Source organism: Salmo trutta, chromosome 22 (genome assembly GCF_901001165.1).
Source record: "Salmo trutta chromosome 22, fSalTru1.1, whole genome shotgun sequence".
NCBI lineage: Eukaryota > Metazoa > Chordata > Actinopteri > Salmoniformes > Salmonidae > Salmo > Salmo trutta.
This window is the reverse complement of record NC_042978.1, coordinates 29609025-29630157: the sequence shown is the minus strand read 5'-3', so window position 1 is coordinate 29630157 and position 21133 is coordinate 29609025. Positions and strand designations below refer to the sequence as shown.

Genomic DNA, 21133 nt, shown 5'->3' with positions numbered 1-21133 from the left:
AATATGAGCCGGGAGAAGAGCACTGAAGTGGGTAACAGAAACAAAAGGTGTTTTTCACTGAAGAAAAGGTGATTTCCATTGCCTTCCCTCTTTGGAACGATTTAGGGTAATTATGTTCTTGTAAAGAAGCCAAAGATGTACAAATACTTTCTTTATTTGCCAATATGATTTGTCCAATATTGCTTTTGCCACCTTGGATCATCGTGTGCTCTTCTCAATGTTATGGATCACTGGCTTGTGGATGGTGTTGACATACTAGCTTATGGCTCTCGCTTTGGTTGCATTGATTGAGTCAACATTGTATTGACTTACACATTTGTGCGTGCACATGATGCATAAGGACAAGGTATGAATGGCTCGGATGGAACCTGCGTCGTTTGCACACCACTTGACTGTGTTAGCCTGCTGAGCTAAAGTCTAGGTATTAGACAGAGAGATCAGAGAGATAGCACAAATCTTCAGGTCTCAGGCTAGGATAATCCTTATGCGAGTGTGGTTCACCAAAGCACCTCTGTTACAAAGAGGTCCATTAACATGGCATTGACATCATCATCAACTCCCCTCATTTCAAACTCCACATTCCCAGAACATTCCCTCAGCCTCTCCTTTCATCAACGGCCCAAACTCAGCCTTCTTTGATCTACATGCAGGCAGTGGTGTAAAGTACTTAAATAAAAATACTTTAAGCGTACTTAAGAAGTTTTTTGGGGTATATTTTTGACAACTTTTACTTTTACTTGATTACATTTCTAAAGAAAATAATTTACTTTTTACTCCATACATTTTCCCTGACACCCAACAGTACTCGTTACATTTTGAATGCTTAGCAGGACAGGAAAATGGTCCAATTCATACACATATCAAGACAACATCCCTGGTCATCCATACTGCATCTGATCTGGCGGACTCACTAAACTCACATGCTTCATTTGTAAATTATGTGTGAGTGTTGGAGTGTGTCCCTGGCTTTCTGTAAAAAAAAAACAATAATATGGCTCCATCTGATTTGCTTAATATAACACATTTGAAATGATTTGTACTTTTACATGTACTTTTTTATATTTATAAGCACTTACATTTACTTTTGATACTTTTAGACTTTTACTCAAGTATTATTTTACTGGATGACTTTCACTTTTACTTGAGTCATTTTCTATTCTTTATGTCACGTCCTGACCAGTAAAGGGCTTATTTGTTATTGTAGTTTGGTCAGCCCCACGCACTAGGCTTCCAGTGCATCAGCCCAGTCCAGTACGTCCTGTTCCTGCTCCTCGCACTAGCCCTGTGGTGTGCGTGCTTAGTCTGGCACGCCCTAAGCCAGCCCCACGCACCAGGCCTCCAGTGCGTCAGCCCAGTCCCGAGATTCCGGCAACAGTGCCTCGTCCAGAACTTCCGGCAACAGTGCCTCATCCAGAACTTCCGGCAACAGTGCCTCGTCCAGAACTTCCGGCCACAGTGCCTCGTCCAGAGTGTCCGGCAACAGTGCCTCGTCCAGAGTGTCCGGCAACAGTGCCTCGTCCAGAGCTTCTGGCGACAGTGCCTCGTAGAGAGACGGCCCACTGTCCGGAACCAAGAGAGACGGCCCACTGTCCGGAACCAAGAGAGACGGCCCACTGTCCGGAACCCAGAGTCGTCCCACAGTCCAGAGCTCCCAGAGTCGTCCCACAGTCCGGAGCTCCCAGAGTCGTCCCACAGTCCGGAGCTCCCAGAGTCGTCCCACAGTCCGGAGCTCCCAGAGTCCAGTCCAGGGTCTACAGTGACAGGCTTCAGGCCGAGGTATTCAGTGGGGGTGGACTGGTCAGGTAGGGGACTAAGGCCTAAGCCCAAGCCACCTCCACTGTAGGAGGTTTTGGGAGGGGGGGGGTGTAGCACGGGAGCCATCGGTGACGGTAGCCACCCTCCCTTCCCTCCCTTTATTTTGGGGGTTTATTTTTTGTATAATTTTGTTTTTTTGTGAGGTGCATCCGGGGTCTGCACCTTTGGGGGGGGGGGGGGGGGTACTGTCACGTCCTGACCAGTAAAGGGCTTATTTGTTATTGTAGTTTGGTCAGGACGTGGCAGGGGGTATTTGTTTAGGGGTTTGTTATATTATGTGTTCATGTAGAAGGGGTATTTGTTTAGAGTGTTTCGGGGTTTTTGGGCTATATGTTTTGTAGAGGGGTGTTGGTTTAGAGTGTACCGGGTTTGGTTCTAGGTTAGTGTTTTCTATGTTAGTTCTAGGTTGTTTACATGTTCAGTTTATTGATTTGTGTGATGCTGGTTACACTTGTTTTCACAAAATGGCCATTAACAGAACACTATCCTGCCTAAAGCATGTGTGTGCATGCATACACGTATGTGCTGTCTTCCAACGTAACAAAAAAAAACAGACATATTCACACTGGACAGTGCAGTGTACATGTATACAGAAAAGCAGTCATTGACATCATGGTGCATATGACTTGCCCTGTTGAAAGGCTACAGGGCAATGCACAGTGGACACAAGACATGAGTCATCCACAGAGCAATTTCCTATGACCTCATAGACTCTCCAACGATTACCGCATAATTGATCTAGACCTGGGCCAACGATGAAAGACAAAATTCTTCCGGATTGTATCCCTGCCTGTGTGTGTGTGTGTGTGTGTGTGTGTGTGTGTGTGTGTGTGTGTGTGTGTGTGTGTGTGTGTGTGTGTGTGTGTGTGTGTGTGTGTGTGTGTGTGTCAAAGCGTGGTGTTTCAGAATCACCCCTGGGCAATAAAACTGAGATCGTACATGACTTTAAAGAAATTAACCCTGTGTTATCTCCATGAAGAGTTCACACTGATATTCACACCTACTGACAGACTGAGAGGACGCTGTGACAATAACATAAGTCGCTCTCGCACACACACACACACACACACGCACTAACACAGATAATCAGTAATTTCCCAGAAAGGTAAGGCTCTTTAGTATAAAGCCAGACTTATAAAGCCAGGTACAGGGCCACATTAAGAAATTGTTTCTATGCTGTAGCCTTCCCAACTGTAGGAATACTGGTAACTGCCAAAATAAAGGAAACACTTGGGTAAACAAGGGATACAAAGTATACTACATACAAAAGTATGTGGACACCTGATCGTCGAACATCTCACTCCAAAATCATGGACATTAATATGGAGTTGTCCCCCTTTGCTGCAATAACAGCCTCCACTCTTCTGGGAAGACTTTCCACTAGACTTTGGAACATTGCTGCAGGGATTTGCTTCCATTCAGCAACAACAGCATTAGTGAGGTTGGGCACTGATGTTGGGCGATTAGGCCTGGCTCACAGCCCAAAGGTGTTCGATGAGGTTGAGGTCAGGGCTCTGTGCAGACCAGTCAAGTTCTTCCACACCGATCTCAACAAACCATTTCTCTATGGACCTTGCTTTGTGCACTGTCATGCTGAAACAGGAAAGGGCCTTCCCCAAACTGTTGCCACAAAGTTTGAAGCACAGAATCGTCCAGAATGTCATAGTATGCTGTAGCCCGAACCATGAAAAACAGCCCCAGACCATTATTCCTCCTCCACCAAACTTTACAGTTAGCACTATACGTTAGGTCAGGTAGCGTTCTTCTGGCATCCTCCAAACCCAGATTCATCCGTCAGACTTCTAGACGGTGAAGCATTATTCATCACTCCAGAGAACGCTTTTCTACTGCTCCAGAATCCAATGACGGCGAGCTTTACACAACTCCAGCAGACACTTGGCATTCCAAGTGCTTATAATTTGAAGGGGTGTCCACATACTTATGCATATATAGTGTATATGTACTGGCAGGGGTTCCCCCCCCCCCCCCCCCCCCCCCCCCCCGCCCACCGTCCCCCTGGGCGCACGTGTGCCAAGTCATTTTCTATGGGCACAAGCACTGTTCATGACACAAACTGTTTACACTCCTCTTTTTGGCAGAGACTAAATTTTGCAGGTTATTTCCTGAAATTCTACACATTTTGTCATGGGGTGCAGATAACATTTTGCAGTTTTAAAGCTCTGTTTCTTGTAATTCTATACATTTCCTATGTCTAATATGTATTCATGTGATATTCAAGAGACTCAAACATTACAACAAAATCTATGGGCAATACAACCTAGCTAAAAAGCTGACATGGGCTAGTTGATATGGACATTTCTGACAAGTTATAAATAGCTTTCTAAGGTACTGTTTGCAATGAATGACATGAGAAGAGGAAAACTGATGATGCACTACCCAATTTGGAAATTGCACTTTGTGTATTCTACTATTACAACTTTCAAGAGTAAGTTGAAAGACGGACTGAGTCCCTTTTATGTATTTATACAGTATACATTTCCTTCTTTTTTTTGTTTTACTGCCCCTTTGGCCCCCCTCAGGCCTGGCCTTGGGCCCAGGGGCTTCAACCCCGGTAAACCCCTATATTAAGCCGGCCCTGGCCAGGTGGTAATGACATTTTCCTCTAGGCCTGAACACACTTGTTTTTCTGTAGACACTGAGGCAGGCTAGCCCGCCTGGCTATCAGTAGCCTCTTTCAGTCAGGGCTACACACAACAAACACCCATTGTGTTCTGTCAGCATGGGGTTGACTGAGGGATAGGTGCAGTTCAATAAACAGATCTTCTCATTACCATGACAATCTGGAATGTATTTGAGGATGTTTTGTCTCATTAGTTAGTTAACCGAAACCTCACATTCTGGAAGTTCTAATGGAATGTCTGACTGAAATAGAGACAAAAATTTGTGGTGATTCAATTTGTTGACAAACTATGGGACATGGTTGGTTGGTTGTGTGACAAAAGACCAAATTTCAGGCAGAGTAAAAGTATTACCATATAGATGAGATAGGTGAGATAGGTGAGAGAGAGAGAGAGCGCGAGAGAGAGAGAGATTATGGTTAGTGTGTGCGCCGGCAGCATTCGGGTGTTATGCTACTAAACCACATTTTTGTATTTGTGATTCCAGGAGTGACTCTGCAAAGCCTTCATGATTGATGGCACACATACAGTGGGAGAAAAAGTATTTGATCCCCTGCTGATTTTGTACGTTTGCCCACTTACAAAGAAATGATCAGTCTATAATTTTAATAGTAGGTTTATTTGAACAGTGAGAGACAGAATAACAACAAAAAAATCCAGAAAAACGCATGTCAAAAATGTTAGAAAATGATTTGCATTTTAATGAGGGAAATAAGTATTTGACCCCTCTGCAAAACATGACTTAGTACTTGGTGTCAAAACCCCTGTTGGCAATCACAGAGATCAGACGTTTCTTGTAGTTGGCCACCAGGTTTGCACACATCTCAGGAGGGATTTTGTCCCACTCCTCTTTGCAGATCTTCTCCAAGTCATTAAGGTTTCGAGTCTGACGTTTGGCAACTCGAACCTTCAGCTCCCTCCACAGATTTTCAATGGGATTAAGGTCTGGAGACTGGCTAGGCCACTCCAGGACCTTAATGTCCTTCTTCTTGAGCCACTCCTTTGTTGCCTTGGCCGTGTGTTTTGGGTCATTGTCATGCTGGAATACCCATCCACGACCCATTTTCAATGCCCTGGCTGAGGGAAGGAGGTTCTCACCCAAGATTTGACGGTACATGGCCCCGTCCATCGTCCCTTTGATGCGGTGAAGTTGTCCTGTCCCCTTAGCAGAAAAACACCCACAAAGCATAATTTACATTTTTACATTTTAGTCATTTAGCAGACGCTCTTATCCAGAGCGACTTACAGTAGTGAATGCATACATTTCATACATTTTTTTTTCTGTGCTGGCCCCCGTGGGAATCGAACCCACAACCCTGGTGTTGCAAACACCATGCTCTACCAACTGAGCTACATGTTTGACAGTGGAGATGGTGTTCTTGTGGTCATAGGCAGCATTCCTCCTCCTCCAAACACGGCGAGTTGAGTTGATGCAAAGAGCTCCATTTTGGTCTCATCTGACCACAACACTTTCACCAGTTGTCCTCTGAGTCATTCAGATGTTCATTGGCAAACTTCAGACGGACATGTATATGTATTTTTGAGCAGGGGGACCTTGCGGGCGCTGCAGGATTTCAGTCCTTCACGGCGTAGTGTGTTACCAATTGTTTTCTTGGTGACTATGGTCCCAGCTGCCTTGAGATCATTGACAAGATCCTCCCGTGTAGTTCTGGGCTGATTCCTCACCGTTCTCATGATCATTGCAACTCCACGAGGTGAGATCTTGCATGGAGCCCCAGGCCGAGGGAGATTGACAGTTCTTTTGTGTTTCTTCCATTTGCGAATAATCACACCAAATGTTGTCACCTTCTCACCAAGCTGCTTGGCGATGGTCTTGTAGCCCATTCCAGCCTTGTGTAGGTCTACAATCTTGTCCCTGACATCCTTGGAGAGCTCTTTGGTCTTGGCCATGGTGGAGAGTTTGGAATCTGATTGATTGATTGCTTCTGTGGACAGGTGTCTTTTTTTACAGGTAACAAGCTGCGGTTAGGAGCACTCCCTTTAAGAGTGTGCTCCTAATCTCAGCTCGTTACCTGTATAAAAGACACCTGGGAGACAGAAATCTTTCTGATTGAGAGGGGGTCAAATACTTATTTCCCTAATTGAAATGGAAATCAATTTATAACATTTCTGACATGCGTTTTTCTGGATATTTTTGTTGTTATTCTGTCTCTCACTGTTCAAATTTCCCCCACTGTATAAATCGACAGAGACAAAAAGGTTGGTGTCAGAGGAAGGCCCTAAAAATGGTCAGACTCCAGCCACCCAGGGCATAGACTGTTCTCTCTGCTACTCCATGGCAAGTGGTACCGAAGTCAGGAACCAACAGGACCCTGAACAGTTTCTACCCCAAGCCATAATACTGCTAAATTGTTCGTTCAATTGTTAACCAAATAGTTACCCAGACATTCTGCATTGACTCTTTTTGTACTAACATTTTTGACTCATCACATACGCTGCTGCTACTGTTTACTATCTGTCACTTTATTCCTAGTTATTTGTACATATCTACCTCAATAACCTCGTACCCCGGCACATTGACTCTGTACTGGTACCCCTTGTATAAAGCCAAGTTATCGTTACTCATTGTGTATCTATTATTAATTATTTTATTACTTGTTTTACTTACTTGTTTTACTTTTCTATTATTTCTCCATTTTCTTTCTCTGTGCATTGTTGGAAAAGGCTTGTAAGGAAGCTTGTAAGTAAGCATTTCACTATTAGTCCAGACCTGTTTTTTACGACGCATGTGACAAATAACATTTTATTGGATTTGATTGGATTTGTCTGTGCATGATCAATCAGTGTGATTTAGAGAAGCAGAGGAGACAGAGATGCCTGCTTTTCTGTGTCCAGACTATAACTCATAATCACAACTGACACATCAAAACATTCATGCTACCCTGTTCTGCATCCTACATACTGTAGTTTATGTGACTGATATTATTTTCAACTGACTGACTGACTGACTAACTTTGTCATTACATTTTCAAAACATGAAAGAATGAGAACAAACGAAACCCCTGATTAGACTGTTGTCCTGACGTTACACACTTGGAACTCAAATGTTCTGACAAAACTAACAAGCAAGCCTTTCTACGCTTAATCAACTGACCCGTAGACAGGTAGCTAGTCTGGAGTGGGGAGGGGGCACATGTGCACATTGTTTAGTAATCTTGTCAGTCATTGGTGGATGTGTTATCAACAGCTGTGAGGCTACGTGCAGCACAGCACAGGGCAGGAGATGGATATCAGACCAGATGTCGCTGAGTGACCGGCTTCTCCGCTTTCATCTGAGGCATGGTGGGGTGGGGCTGGGGAAGGTGGGTTGGATGCTTGCGAAGGTGGGATGGAGGCTGAGGCTGGGGCCGGAGGTGTGGAGGGCTATGGAGGTGGGCTGGGGCTGGAGTCTATAACAAATACATTGTATGGACAAACACCTGGCCAGATTCTATCCAGGCTGAATCTTTTAGAAGGCTGTAGTCTGTAGCCACTCTCTATCACTGAGGTGTGTGATAATAGGGTTTATTAGGCTTCAGTCAGTCCTCCAGTCCCTCTCAGTGTTTGATGTTGATTGGGTTCTTTCAGGACATGTTCCATACACACTCTTTATTTGGCTTAGTAGCACTGTGTTGCTCAAGATGGTTCAGTCGATGATACAACTTGAATACAAAAGATTGTCACCCCCGCAAGTACACTCTTTATTTTAATTCAGTTCTATTTCAAATAAATCGTTGCATGGACTTTCTATTCAAGTTGGATTACTCCTGGGCTACAGCTCCCAATGACAGATGGATAATCACTTTTAAGAGAAGAACACACCAGATTTTTGGACATTCTAAATTTAGCCACCAAGTTTGGTCACTATTTTTAACCACATTCGTCATAGCTTTCATTAACTACATTTCAGAGTTAATTTGACTTTCTTTGCTTTCAACAGAAACATCAGAGCCTTCCTCATTGATAGTTAACCCTTTACATAAAATGTTGAATATAAATTAAACTATTATATACTATTAACTACTACATAAATGAACATACTGACGTGAATCATAAATAACCATTAAGGCCTTTCCTCAATGGATGGAAAATTAACATCTTCTGCAAGAGAGCCACTGGGGTGCATGTGTTGCATGAAGTCTCCTCCAGGAATAGTTTGATATGGTGTCTCTGTCCTGTAGGGGAGATTGGGGTAAGTTGAGCAATTTTTTACATTCAGCATCACTCCATCAAGGGAAATATAGTATTATTTTTAACAAAGATATCTACAAATATTTCAGGTTGTTGTGTATCTGTGGAATAATTCGGAATTCATGTAAACAGTTTTTAAAACATAGCTTGCCCAAAAAAGTGGTCTCTTGGCACAACTTAGTGTAATTTGTAAGTTGATCTGCAGAACAGGGTACGTTAAGCCACTTTCAAATGTCTGTTCTGAATGAAATATTACCACTACTTTTTTAAACCATGTCTATCTTAATTTCCAAAACACAATTTAACAATCAGAATTGCCTTTTTGTCTTTAAATAATTTTAAGCATCTTTTAAAACAGCCTTAACACCTAACACTTTGTACTTTTTTGTTTTAACACTTTTAACAGACCAGGCCCTGCACCCTCAAATCCCAGCAATAACGCCTTGTATTACACCTGGGAAGAAAACACTTCAATTTGTTCAACTTGCATTGGCTCAACTTACCAGAGCAAACATTTTGACTATATTAGTCAACACAGCTACAAGTACGCACTTTCAAATCAAATCAAATAACATTTTATTTGTCACATGCGCCGAATACACCAGGTGTAGACCTTAGAGTGAAATGCTTACTTACAAGCCCTTAACCAACAATGCAGCTTTAAGAAAATACCTTTAAAAAAGTAAGAGATTAGAACAACAAATCATTAAAGAGCAGCAGTAAATAACAATAGCGGGGCTATGTACAAGGGGTACCGGTACAAAGTCAATGTGCGGGGGCACTAGTGTCGAGGTAATATGTATATGTAGGTAGAGTTCAAGTCAAATAACATTTTATTGGTCACATACACATGGTTAGCAAATGTTATTGCGAGTGTAGCGAAATGCTTATGCTTCCAGAGCTTACAGTGCAGCAGTATCAAACAGGTAATATCTAACAATTCCACAACAAAACCTAATACACACAATCTAGTAAAGGAATGGGATGAGAATATATAAGAATAAAATATATGGATGAGCAGTGAGAGAGCAGCTAAGATGCAATAGATAGTAAAGAATATATAGTGAAGGATACACTATACAGTATATATACATGAGATGAGTCATGTGAGATATGTAAACATTCTTAAAGTGGCATATGTCCTTGATTATCTTTTTTGCCTTCCTGTGACATCATGTGTCACGCTCTGGATGAGCGTTTTCCTGTTTGCTTATGGCGGTATACAGCTCATTGAGTGGTATGTAAGACAGCTATGAAAAATACAGATGAAAACTCTCTAGGTAGATGGTGTCGTCTGCTTTCATGCTAGGTTTAGGACCTCATAAAGCATTTAGAGACCAACTGATGTATAGAATAATGGTAAAATGATCTACTTTGGTTTAGAATCAAGCATCATGAAACCTCTAACACAAATACATTTGACTTGATGAAAATCAGTTTGAGACATAACTTGCATTATCCTTCAGACTCCATTAAATTAGCTCTTCCTAAATTTGGTCAAATTGTTTCTTTTGTGTATGGTCTCACAGAATCAAGGGTGGCTCAACTTAACTCTTAACTTACCCCACTCTCTACTACCATCTCTCCTTTGGGGAGAGGAAGCCTTAACCCACCCAATACACATACTGCCCTGGGGACACACGAGGACATGCACCGGGGATTGGAAATAAGAGTGTGTGTCAGCTAAGACGTCATGTTCCTGAGGTCTCAGGGTAGGGACAGAGGCTGAAGCCACTGTTCAACTCAGAGATAGGTTGGGATGGGAAAGATGGGGCTTACCTTTTTTGGGGGGGGGGGGGTTAATGTCCAATTTCAAATGACAGTACATTGACATTTAACATATGGAGTGACATATGGCGTATGTAATCAGTATAGTCTGTTATTGAAAAATAGCTTAAAGTCTGGATAGGGATGGGTGCAAGGTAACGCAATGGGTATGTCTGTAAGAACACAAGGAGTGGGTAACCTTTCAACTTTTTTTAGAACAGCTTTGTTAGTGTTTTGTAGCCTTCAAATGTCACAGCTGAAAGATGTTGTTGTCTAGGTAAACAGAAACATGACGTTAAAATAAAACAGGCACATGGTAAATAAAGGGCAAACATATCCAAACTGAAATACTCCAAATGCTACAGTGTTACACAACTAGCAAATAAGGGAAGTGCACTTATATGCACAACAATCAAACAATATAAATCTACATAGCAATATGAACAAAATACCTTGGCCACCACTCCACACTCATGCAATACACATTCAATAACACGTCTGTAGTGGTCCATGCTGGTTTGGTTGAAAGAGGACTAATGACTGCAGGTGGGGGCATTTAAAGGGTTATCTGTGATCTGGTTGATTTAGTTGAATGAGGTGTGTGGTGACTAATAGGGTGGCAGGCTCCCCTCCAAGGTAAAAGGGAAGTAGGAGGAGTTTTGTACAATTTGATTGTACATATGAGTTAGCTATGTTGTTTCTAGCAGCCACTCCCCACCAGACCTTTCAATTATGTGTACTTTGATCCACATGTGTTATCCATACAACCTGCTAAACAGGTTCAATAAACCACTCCTTATCTGAATGAAGGTTTCAGAGTAAACAAAGCTTAACTCAGACTCACTCCCAGTCTACATCTCAACACAACATTGCCTCTACACTTGATGCATTTAACAACCAAAATGTATGTGTTTGTGAGAGTCTCCGCTTTCGATCGTGTGTTCATATTCGTTTCTATCCCAAACCGTTCAAACTCTGCAGATGTTTTTGTGAGAAGACACATTTTCGGGATGTCTCCTGGTCTGACAAACACTGCTGTAGCTTTGCCACCTTCCACCACAGATGCAGCAGCCCATGCAAAAAAAAACAGATATCTCTAGCTTAACCAGACAGATTTTGATGGGGAATTTTGTAGTATGCTAATTAGATTGACAAGTGGGCGCATCAATCGATTCTAGGGGGGTAAAGACTGTAGTGAAATTAAATGTATTATTTTCTTTATGACATTGTTATGCAGACAATGGATGATTATTGCTGTTAAGGCTGTTATTTTGTAAAAACAGTTCCATTAAACTGAATGGTAACGTCAGAAGTCCATATTGGTTCCTAAGTGTGTCCCATTTCTCTGCTTGTCTTCTTTCACCTGCACTGACCTGAGAGAACTGGACAGGCTAAAGATATATTGAACAGAATTCTGAAGAGCTCTAGTGACACACTGTGGTTAGGCTAAAACACATAGAATCTGCTGCTTCTATTACTCTCAAGTAATGTGGAATCAGTGTATTTAAAATGTTTTAGTGCTTTTTATTTCTCTACTCCTTCTTCTACCCATAAAGGATGCAACATACAATGTCAAAGACATACACTGCTCAAAAAAATAAAGGGAACACTTAAACAACACAATGTAACGCCAAGTCAATCACACTTCTGTGAAATCAAACTGTCCACTTAGGAAGCAACACTGATTGACAATAAATTTCACATGCTGTTGTGCAAATGGAATAGACAACAGGTGGTAATTATAGGCAATTAGCAAGACACCCCCAATAAAGGAGTGGTTCTGCAGGTGGTGACCACAGACCACTTCTCAGTTCCTATGCTTCCTGGCTGATGATTTGGTCACTTTTGAATGCTGGTGGTGCTTTCACTCTAGTGGTAGCATGAGACGGAGTCTACAACCCACACAAGTGGCTCAGGTAGTGCAGCTCATCCAGGATGGCACATCAATGCGAGCTGTGGCAAGAAGGTTTGCTGTGTCTGTCAGCGTAGTGTCCAGAGCATGGAGGCGCTACCAGGAGACAGGCCAGTACATCAGAAGACGTGGAGGAGGCCGTAGGAGGGCAACAACCCAGCAGCAGGACCACTACCTCCGCCTTTGTGCAAGGAGGAGCAGGAGGAGCACTGCCAGAGCCCTGCAAAATGACCTCCAGCAGGCCACAAATGTGCATGTGTCTGATCAAACGGTCAGAAACAGACTCCATGAGGGTGGTATGAGGGCCCGACGTCCACAGGTGGGGGTTGTGCTTACAGCCCAACACCGTGCTTACAGCCCAACACCGTACAGGACGTTTGGCATTTGCCAGAGAACACCAAGATTGGCAAATTCGCCACTTGGCGCCCTTTGCTCTTCACAGATGAAAGCAGGTTCACACTGAGCACATGTGACAGACGTGACAGAGTCTGGAGACGCCGTGGAGAACGTTCTGCTGCCTGCAACATCCTCCAGCATGACCGGTTTGGCGGTGGGTCAGTCATGGTGTGGGGTGGCATTTCTTTGGTGGGCCGCACAGCCCTCCATGTGCTCGCCAGAGGTAGCCTGCCTGCCATTAGGTACCGAGATGAGATCCTCAGACCCCTTGTGAGACCATATGCTGGTGCGGTTGGCCCTGGGTTCCTCCTAATGCAAGACAATGCTAGACCTCATGTGGCTGGAGTGTGTCAGCAGTTCCTGCAAGAGGAAGGCATTGATGCTATGGACTGGCCCACCCGTTCTCCAGACCTGAATCCAATTGAGCACATCTGGGACATCATGTCTCGCTCCATCCACCAACGCCATGTTGCACCACAGACTGTCCAGGAGTTGGCGGATGCTTTAGTCCAGGTCTGGGAGGAGATCCCTCAGGAGACCATCCGCCACCTCATCAGGAGCATGCCCAGGCGTTGTAGGGAGGTCATACAGGCACGTGGAGGCCACACACACTACTGAGCCTAATTTTGACTTGTTTTAAGGACATTACATCAAAGTTGGATCAGCCTGTAGTGTGGTTTTCCACTTTGATTTTGAGTGTGACTCCAAATCCAGACCTCCATGGGTTGATAAATCAGATTTCCATTGATTATTTTTCTGTGATTTTGTTGTCAGCACATTCAACTATGTAAAGAAAAAAGTATTTAATAAGATTATTTCATTCATTCAGATCTAGGATGTGTTATTTTAGTGTTCCCTTTATTTTTTTGAGCAGTATATTTTTTCAAACCATGTCAGGGATGTCATGAAGTCTCTCCAGTTCCATGACTCGCCACATAGAAACAACCACTCCACACAAGGGTGTTAATTAATCACCGTGTTCCTTAGCCCCCCGAGGACTCAAACATTTACCTGCAAATGCATTTGCAGTCATCAAGCTATGCTTTCATACAAAGGTCTAACAGTATATAACCCTCTATAGCACCCTACATGCAAAGAGTCAACTAAACGCATTGTGCACTTTAAATCACAAAGTCCACCTTCTTTACACATAATATCTCTGGCTCCTGCTGGTGGGAGATCAACTCTGCAGCCTGCAGCGAAGGCCTATCCAACACAATGAAGTCCTCAGGGGGACCATTCGTTCCCTCAACCCTTTTGACCGCCTCTGTGTATGAAATGCACTGGACGGCTCTGACTTTGGCAACTTCATTCTCCTTCACCCTTGACAGGCACTCCAAAGATGTAGTAACATGATTTCCAACAATTCACAGTTTCTTCCTCACGTTCACCATGACCTTCTTTTTCACACCTTCCACATCTCTGAATCTTCCGCCTGCAGACACTTTATGTCCATCAATGATGCATTGCAGCATACAGTATCATGCCAAAGATATCAAGTCACATTTTCTCCAGCCATGTCAGAGACGTCATGAAGAAAGTCTCTCCAGTTCCATGACTCACCACATGAAAAAAAGCCACATGAAAACAACCACACCACCTGAGGGTGTTAATGAATCACTTTGCTTAGCCCGCGAGAACTCAAACCTTTACCTGCAAATACGTTTGCATTCAGCAAGCTATGCTTTGTGTATAACCCTCTAAACCACTCCTTTATAGCACCCTACTTGCATTTAGTTGACTGAACGCATTGTGAACTTAATCATGAACTGTATCTTGAGAAAACCTTTTAAGTGAAACCTACAGTTTTGATTTGCAGCCATTCTAAGTCCATTCTTACAAACCACTCCTCATAATACCTTTCTATTACGTGGCATATTTTGATCCACAATCGTCATACAACAACCTGCTAAGCAGGTTCCATAAGCCACTCCTTATCTGAATGAAGGTTTCAGAGAAAATTAAACTTAAGTCAGACTCACTCACCTCCATTTTACGACTCAACACAACATTGCCTCTACACTTGATGCATTTAATCGGATGGTCTGTACTCTTTACTTAAAAAAAATTATTGAAACTCATTCCAAGTCTGTAGACCTGTCTGTTGACAAGAAAATGGTAGCTGCTAACATTTCTGTTGCTAGGGAACAATTCTGTTGTTCGATCTGTCTGGACATATTGAAGGATCCGGTGGCAATTCCCTGTGGACACAGGTACTGTATGGACTGTATTGAGGACTGCTGGGATCAGGATGATGAGACGGGAGTCAACAAATGCCCCCAGTGCAGACAGACCTTCTTTCCAATGCCTGTTTTGAACAGAAACACAATGCTGGCTGAATTGGTGGAGGAATTGAAGAAAACAGGACTCCAAGCTGCTTCACCTGCTCACTATTACGCTGGACCTGGGGATTTGGAGTTTGATGTGTGCACTGGGAGAAAATTCAAACCTGTCGAGTTCTGTCTTGTTTGCCAGACGTCCTCCTCAGGGCATTAGCAAGGCTTTGGATGTCTTTGCCATTCCCACTGAATACCATGACCTCCTGGAAGTTTTCAGTAAGGCACGTGCTACTTCTCTTCCCCCACACCTTCCTTATGATTGTGCCATTGATCTCCCAGGCACCACACCATCCCGTGGTCGGCTATATTCCCTATCCGGGCCGGAGACCAAGGCCATGGAGGAATACGTAGAAGAGTCTCTGGCCACTGGAGGCGTCCGTCCGTCTGCATCTCCTGCCGGAGAAGAAGGACAAGACCCTGCGTCCGTGCATTGACTACCGGGGTCTGAATGACATTACGATTAAAAATTGTTACCCACTACCACTCCTCTCCTCGGCTTTTGAACCTCTCCAGGGGGCCACCATTTTTTCCAAGCTGGACCTTTGGAATGTCTACCACCTGGTTTGGATATGCGAAGGAGATGAGTGGAAGACAGCATTCAACACAGCCAGCGGACATTATGAGTACCAGGTCATGCCGTTTGGACTCACCAACGCTTTCTTCCAGGCTCTGGTAAACGATGTGCTCCGGGACATGCTAAACCATTTTGTGTTCATCTACCTTGACGACATTCAGTTTTTTTCCCGGTCTGCCCAAGAACATGTTCTTCATGTCAGACAGGTCCTTCAGCGCCTCCTGGAGAACCAATTGTTTGTGAAATCCGAGAAGTGTGAGTTCCACCGCTCGACAATCTCCTTTCTGGGATATGTCATCACTGAGGGAAATGTCCAAATGGATCCTGGAAAAGTGAAAGCTGTGGTAGATTGGCCTTAACCTACATCCAGGGTGCAGTTACAACATTTTCTGGGTTTCGCTAACTTCTACCACCGTTTCATTTGGGGCTACAGTACCCTGGCGGCCTCCCTCTCTGCACTCACCTCTCCCAAAGTACCGTTCACATGGTCTCCAGCTGTCGACAGAGCCTTTGTGGACCTGAACCATCGGTTCACCACAGCACCCATCCTCATCCATCCGGACCCGTCTCCTCAATTTGTGGTAGAGGTTGATGCTTCTGACGTTGTAGTGGAGGCCAGCGATCTGCCCAGGACCAAAAGGTTCATCCCGGGCCTTCCTGTCCCATCGTCTCAATCCTGCAGAGAGGAACTATGACGTAGGCAACCGGAACTCCTGGCGGTCAAGATGGCGTTGGAAGAGTGGAGGCAATGGCTGGAAGGAGCAAAACATCCTTGGTCTGGGCCGACCATAACATTTTTGAATATCTCCGTACAGCCAAGCGCCTCAACTCCAGGCAGGCCCGGTGGGCTCTCTTGTTTACAATATTCAACTTCACCATTTCCTACCGCTCAGGGTCCAAAATGGGAAGCCTGATGCCCTCTCCTGCCTCTACAGTTCCTCTGCCACACCCTCAGTCTCTGAAACCATTCTCCTTACCTCATGCCTTGCAGCCTCAGTGGGTTGGGCGATTGAGAACCTGGTTTGCAAGGCACAACGTTCCCAGCCTGGACCTGAAGGGGGCCCGGCTAACCGGTTGTTTGTCCCTAATTCAGTCTGCTCCCGGGTCCTGGAATGGGCTCATTCCTCCAGGCTGACCTGTCATCCAGGTTCCCGCCGTACCCTAGCAATCCGCAGACAACGTTTCTGGTGGCCCACAATGGTTCCTGATGTCTCTGCCTTCATTGCCGCGTGCACGGTGTGTGCTCAGAACAAGACTCCACGCCAAGCTCCTTCTGGCATTCTTCAGCCACTACCCGGCTCATCGTCCCTGGTCCCATATCTCTCTGGACTTTGTCACTGGGCTTCCCCTGTCTGATGGCAACACCGTCATTCTGACGGTGGGTGGAATGGTTCTCAAAGGCCGCTCATTTCATCCCTCTCCCGAAACTTCCCTCTTCCAAGGAAATGGCCCAGCTCATGGTGCAGCACGTCTTCTGGATCCATGGACTCCTGGTGGATGTGGTTTCCAACCAGGGTCCTCAGTTCTCGTCTCAGTTCTGGAAGGCATTCTGCACCCTTATTGGGGCGTCGGCCAGCCTATCCTCCGGATTCCATCCCCAATCTAACGGCCAGTCAGAGTGAGCTAACCAGGACCTGGAGACCACCCTAAGATGCCTGATCTTAACCAATCCCACTACCTGGAGCCGACAACTGGTCTGGGTGGAGTATGCCCAGAACACCCTTCCCTGCTCAGCCATGGGACTCTCCCCTTTTGAGTGCTCCATGGGGTACCAGCCTCCACTCTTCCCAGAACAAGAACCGGAAGTCCACGTACCCTTGGCCCAGATGTTCGTCCACCGCTGTCGACGTACCTGGAGAAGAGCTCGGGTAGCACTTCTCAAGACCAACTCCAAGTATTGTCAACAAGCGGACCGCCGCAGGACTCCAGCTCCCCACTACCGCATTGGGCAGAGGGTATGGCTGTCCACACGGGACCTGTACCGCAAACTGTCCCCCCATTTCATTGGCCCTTTTCCCATCTCTAGAGTCCTTAGTTCCACTGCTGTCCATCTGTTGTTACCCCTTACCCTCCATATTCTCCCTACTTACCATGTGTCAAGGATTAAGCGCGTGTCTCACAGTCCTTTGTCTTCTGTCCCCATCGCCGACTTCCACCGCCGACACCCCTGTCAACCATGTAGGATGCCAGGCCTGTTTTGAACAGAAACACAATGCTGGCTGAATTGGTGGAGGAATTGAAGAAGACAGGACTTCAAGCTGCTCCACCTGCTCACTATTACGCTGGACCTGGGGATTTGGAGTTTGATGTGTGCACTGGGAGATAATTCAAACCTGTCGAGTTCTGTCTTGTGTGTCACACCCTGATCTTGTTCACCTGTCCTTGTGATTGTCTCAACCCCCTCCTGGTGTCACTTATTATCCCCGGTGTATATATCCCTGTGTTTCCTGTCTCTCTGTGCCAGTTCGTCTTGTTTGCCAAGTCAACCAGCATTCTTCCTTGCTCCTATTTCTCCCAGTATCTGTTTGTTTCTAGTCCTCCTGGTTTCGACCCTTGCCTGTCATGACTCCAAACCCGCCTGCCTGCCACTCTGCCTGTTCTGATTACCAGCCTGCCTATCCCCTTGCACTGTTTTGGACTCGGATCTGGTTTCTGACCCCTGCCTGGCCTGACCTCGAGACTGCCTATTGTTTGGTGCTGTTTGGACTCTGACCTGGTTTATGAACGCTTACCTGTCCCCGACCTGCCTTTGCCTACTCCCTTTGTTATAATAAATATCGGAGCTCTACCATCGGCCTCCTGCGTCTGCGTTTGAGTCTCGCCTTGTGCCCTTATATTGTGTGTCTGGCTTCTTACTGTGAGACTCACCTCCAGACTCGCCGTTAATCTCCTGCCATCAAGAAGCACAAGCTGGTCAAAGTCTCCCAACAACTACAGCAGAAGATCTGCTCTCATCATGATAAACTGCTGGAGATTTACTGCCGTACAGATCAGCAGTGTATCTGCTATCTGTGTACAGTGGATGAACATAAAGGTCATGATACAGTCTCAGCTGCAGCAGAAAGAACTGAGAAACAAAATCAGGTGAAATTGAAACAGGAAACATTTCAACCGAAATAAAAGAAAAGCTGGGGGAGAATAAGAAGTTCCAAAAAGCTATGTCGTCACTCAAACATTCTGCACAGGCAGCCATGATGGACAATGAAAGGATCTTTACTGAGCTGATTCGCTCCATTGAGAGAAGGTGCTCTGAGGTGAAAGAGCTGATCAGAGCCCAGAGGAAGGCTGAAGTGAGTCGGGCTGAAGGACACCTGGAGCGACTGGAGCAGGAAGTGGCTGAGCTATGGAGGAGAGACGCTGAGCTGGAGCAGCTCTCACACACAGAGGATCCTATAGATTTCCTCCAGAGGGACAAAGTCCATTCCAACCTTCCTGCATCTGAAGAACTGCCTACCACCACTATCAACCCAGGCTGTGACTTTGGGAGGGTGAAACAATCTGTTGGAATTGAAGCTGCAACTGGAGAGCTACTGTAAGGAGGAAGTGGTGAAAATAACCCTTGCAGTGCAAGCTGTTCAAATGCTGCAGGCAGTGAAGTTAAGCCCACAAGCTGTGAAAACTGTCCTTACATCGAAACATGCAAAACCGATCAAAGTTTCATTGAAGAAGTGTCACACCTGCAGTGCTGTTTCAAATTCTGGTATCTGTATAAGATGTTGGATGAGCATACAACAGTTAAAATGTAATGTTCCTTAGGGTAGGGATAGAGGCTGGAGCCACGTTAATCTCAGAGGGTCCATCCATCCTTCTCATCCCTCATATTTTAAATTACATTGACTTTACACATAGTGAAATATGGTGTGTGATATGGTGTGTGTGCAATCCCAGTGACTAGTTAGAATTATAGTGTACTGTACGTATTTAGCTATGTTGGTACTAGCAACCATTCCCTATAACACATTGTGATTTGAACACATTGTACACCAAGTCATTTTGATGCACAATGTCATATACAACCCTGGTAAACATGGTTCTACTTACTCCTTTTTCCTTTTCCCTCACGTGTGCTTTATTTTGAATTGATTTACTTATGGATTTATTCCTAGCATGTGCTGTTTTGGTTAACTTCTTATTTGAATGACTTCCTTTCCTTTCTTCTTCAATGAGGTTTACGGCAGTTGCCATCCAATATATGTTGTATTTCCGCCACCAACTAGACTGTGGTAAAAGTCCCTTATACGTCGTGTGGAAAGAAAACTACAAACTACCCTACCATCTAACCCTACACTCAATAAAAACCCACCATCCTATTCCACTATTTAACCCTATCTGGACCTACACCAGGCCTACAATCTGGGAGGACGGGACACCACCACTCAACACACCCTGTAACTTTTCTGAAGACAAATCTCATGCACCCAAATAATTATCTGCAGCTGCCACCACAACCTCTATTTTCTGGGACTTACGTTCCATCCCTGCTGTAAAGATAACCATTGTAACCTTAACCTGTCTCTCACGCACCGGACATTTCTGATCCCCAGCACCATGGGCACTTTTACAATTAACACATATCTCTTCTTTCCCCAATACTAAACATGCCTTTGTCTCATCAAATCAAATCAAAATGATTTATATAGCCATTTTTACATTTTCTTTTTACATTTTAGTCATTTAGCAGACACTCTTTTCCAGAGCAACTTACAGTAGTGAATGCATACATTTCATACATTTTTTTTTTCCTTCCGTACTGGTCCCCCGTGGGAATCGAACCCACAACCCTGGCATTGCAAACACCATGCTCTACCAACTGAGCCACACTGGACCACCCTTCTTACATCAGCTGATATCACAAAGTGCTGTACAGAAACCCATCCTAAAACCCCAAACAGCAAGCAATGCAGGTGTAGAAGCACGGTGGCTAGGAAAAACTCCCTAGAAAGACCAAAACCAAGGAAGAAACCTAGAGAGGAACCAGGCTATGAGGGGTGGCCAGTCCTTTTCTGGCTGTGCCGGGTGGAGATTATAACAGCACATGGCCAAGATGTTCAAATGTTCATAAATGACCAGCATGGTCAAATAATAATAATCATAGTAGTTGTCGAGGGTGCAACAAGTCAGTAACACAAGAGTAAGTGTCAGTTGGCTTTTTCATAGCCGATCTTTGAGAGTATCTCTACCGCTCCTGCTGTCTCTAGAGAGTTGAAAACAGCAGGTCTGGGACAGGTAGCACGTCCGGTGAATAGGTCAGGGTTCCAGCAGGTCTGGGACAACAGGTCTGGGACAGGTAGCACGTCCGGTGAACAGGTCAGGGTTCCATAGCTGCAGGCAGAACAGTTGGAACTGGAGCAGCAGCACGGCCAGGTGAACTGGGGACAGCAAGGAGTCATCAAGCCAGGTAGTCCTGAGGCATGGTCCTAGGGCTCAGGTCCTCCGAGAGAGAGAGAGAGAGAGAGAGAGAGAAAGAAAGAAAGAAAGAGAAAGAGAGAATTAGAGAGAG

At 44.9% G+C, this 21133-nt stretch overlaps 1 pseudogene; it reads left to right on the top strand.

Moving 5' to 3' along the window:
• Positions 1-14940: 14940 nt before the first annotated feature.
• Positions 14941-19169, top strand: LOC115158969 (tripartite motif-containing protein 29-like; annotated as a pseudogene).
• The last annotated feature ends 1964 nt before the right edge of the window (positions 19170-21133 follow it).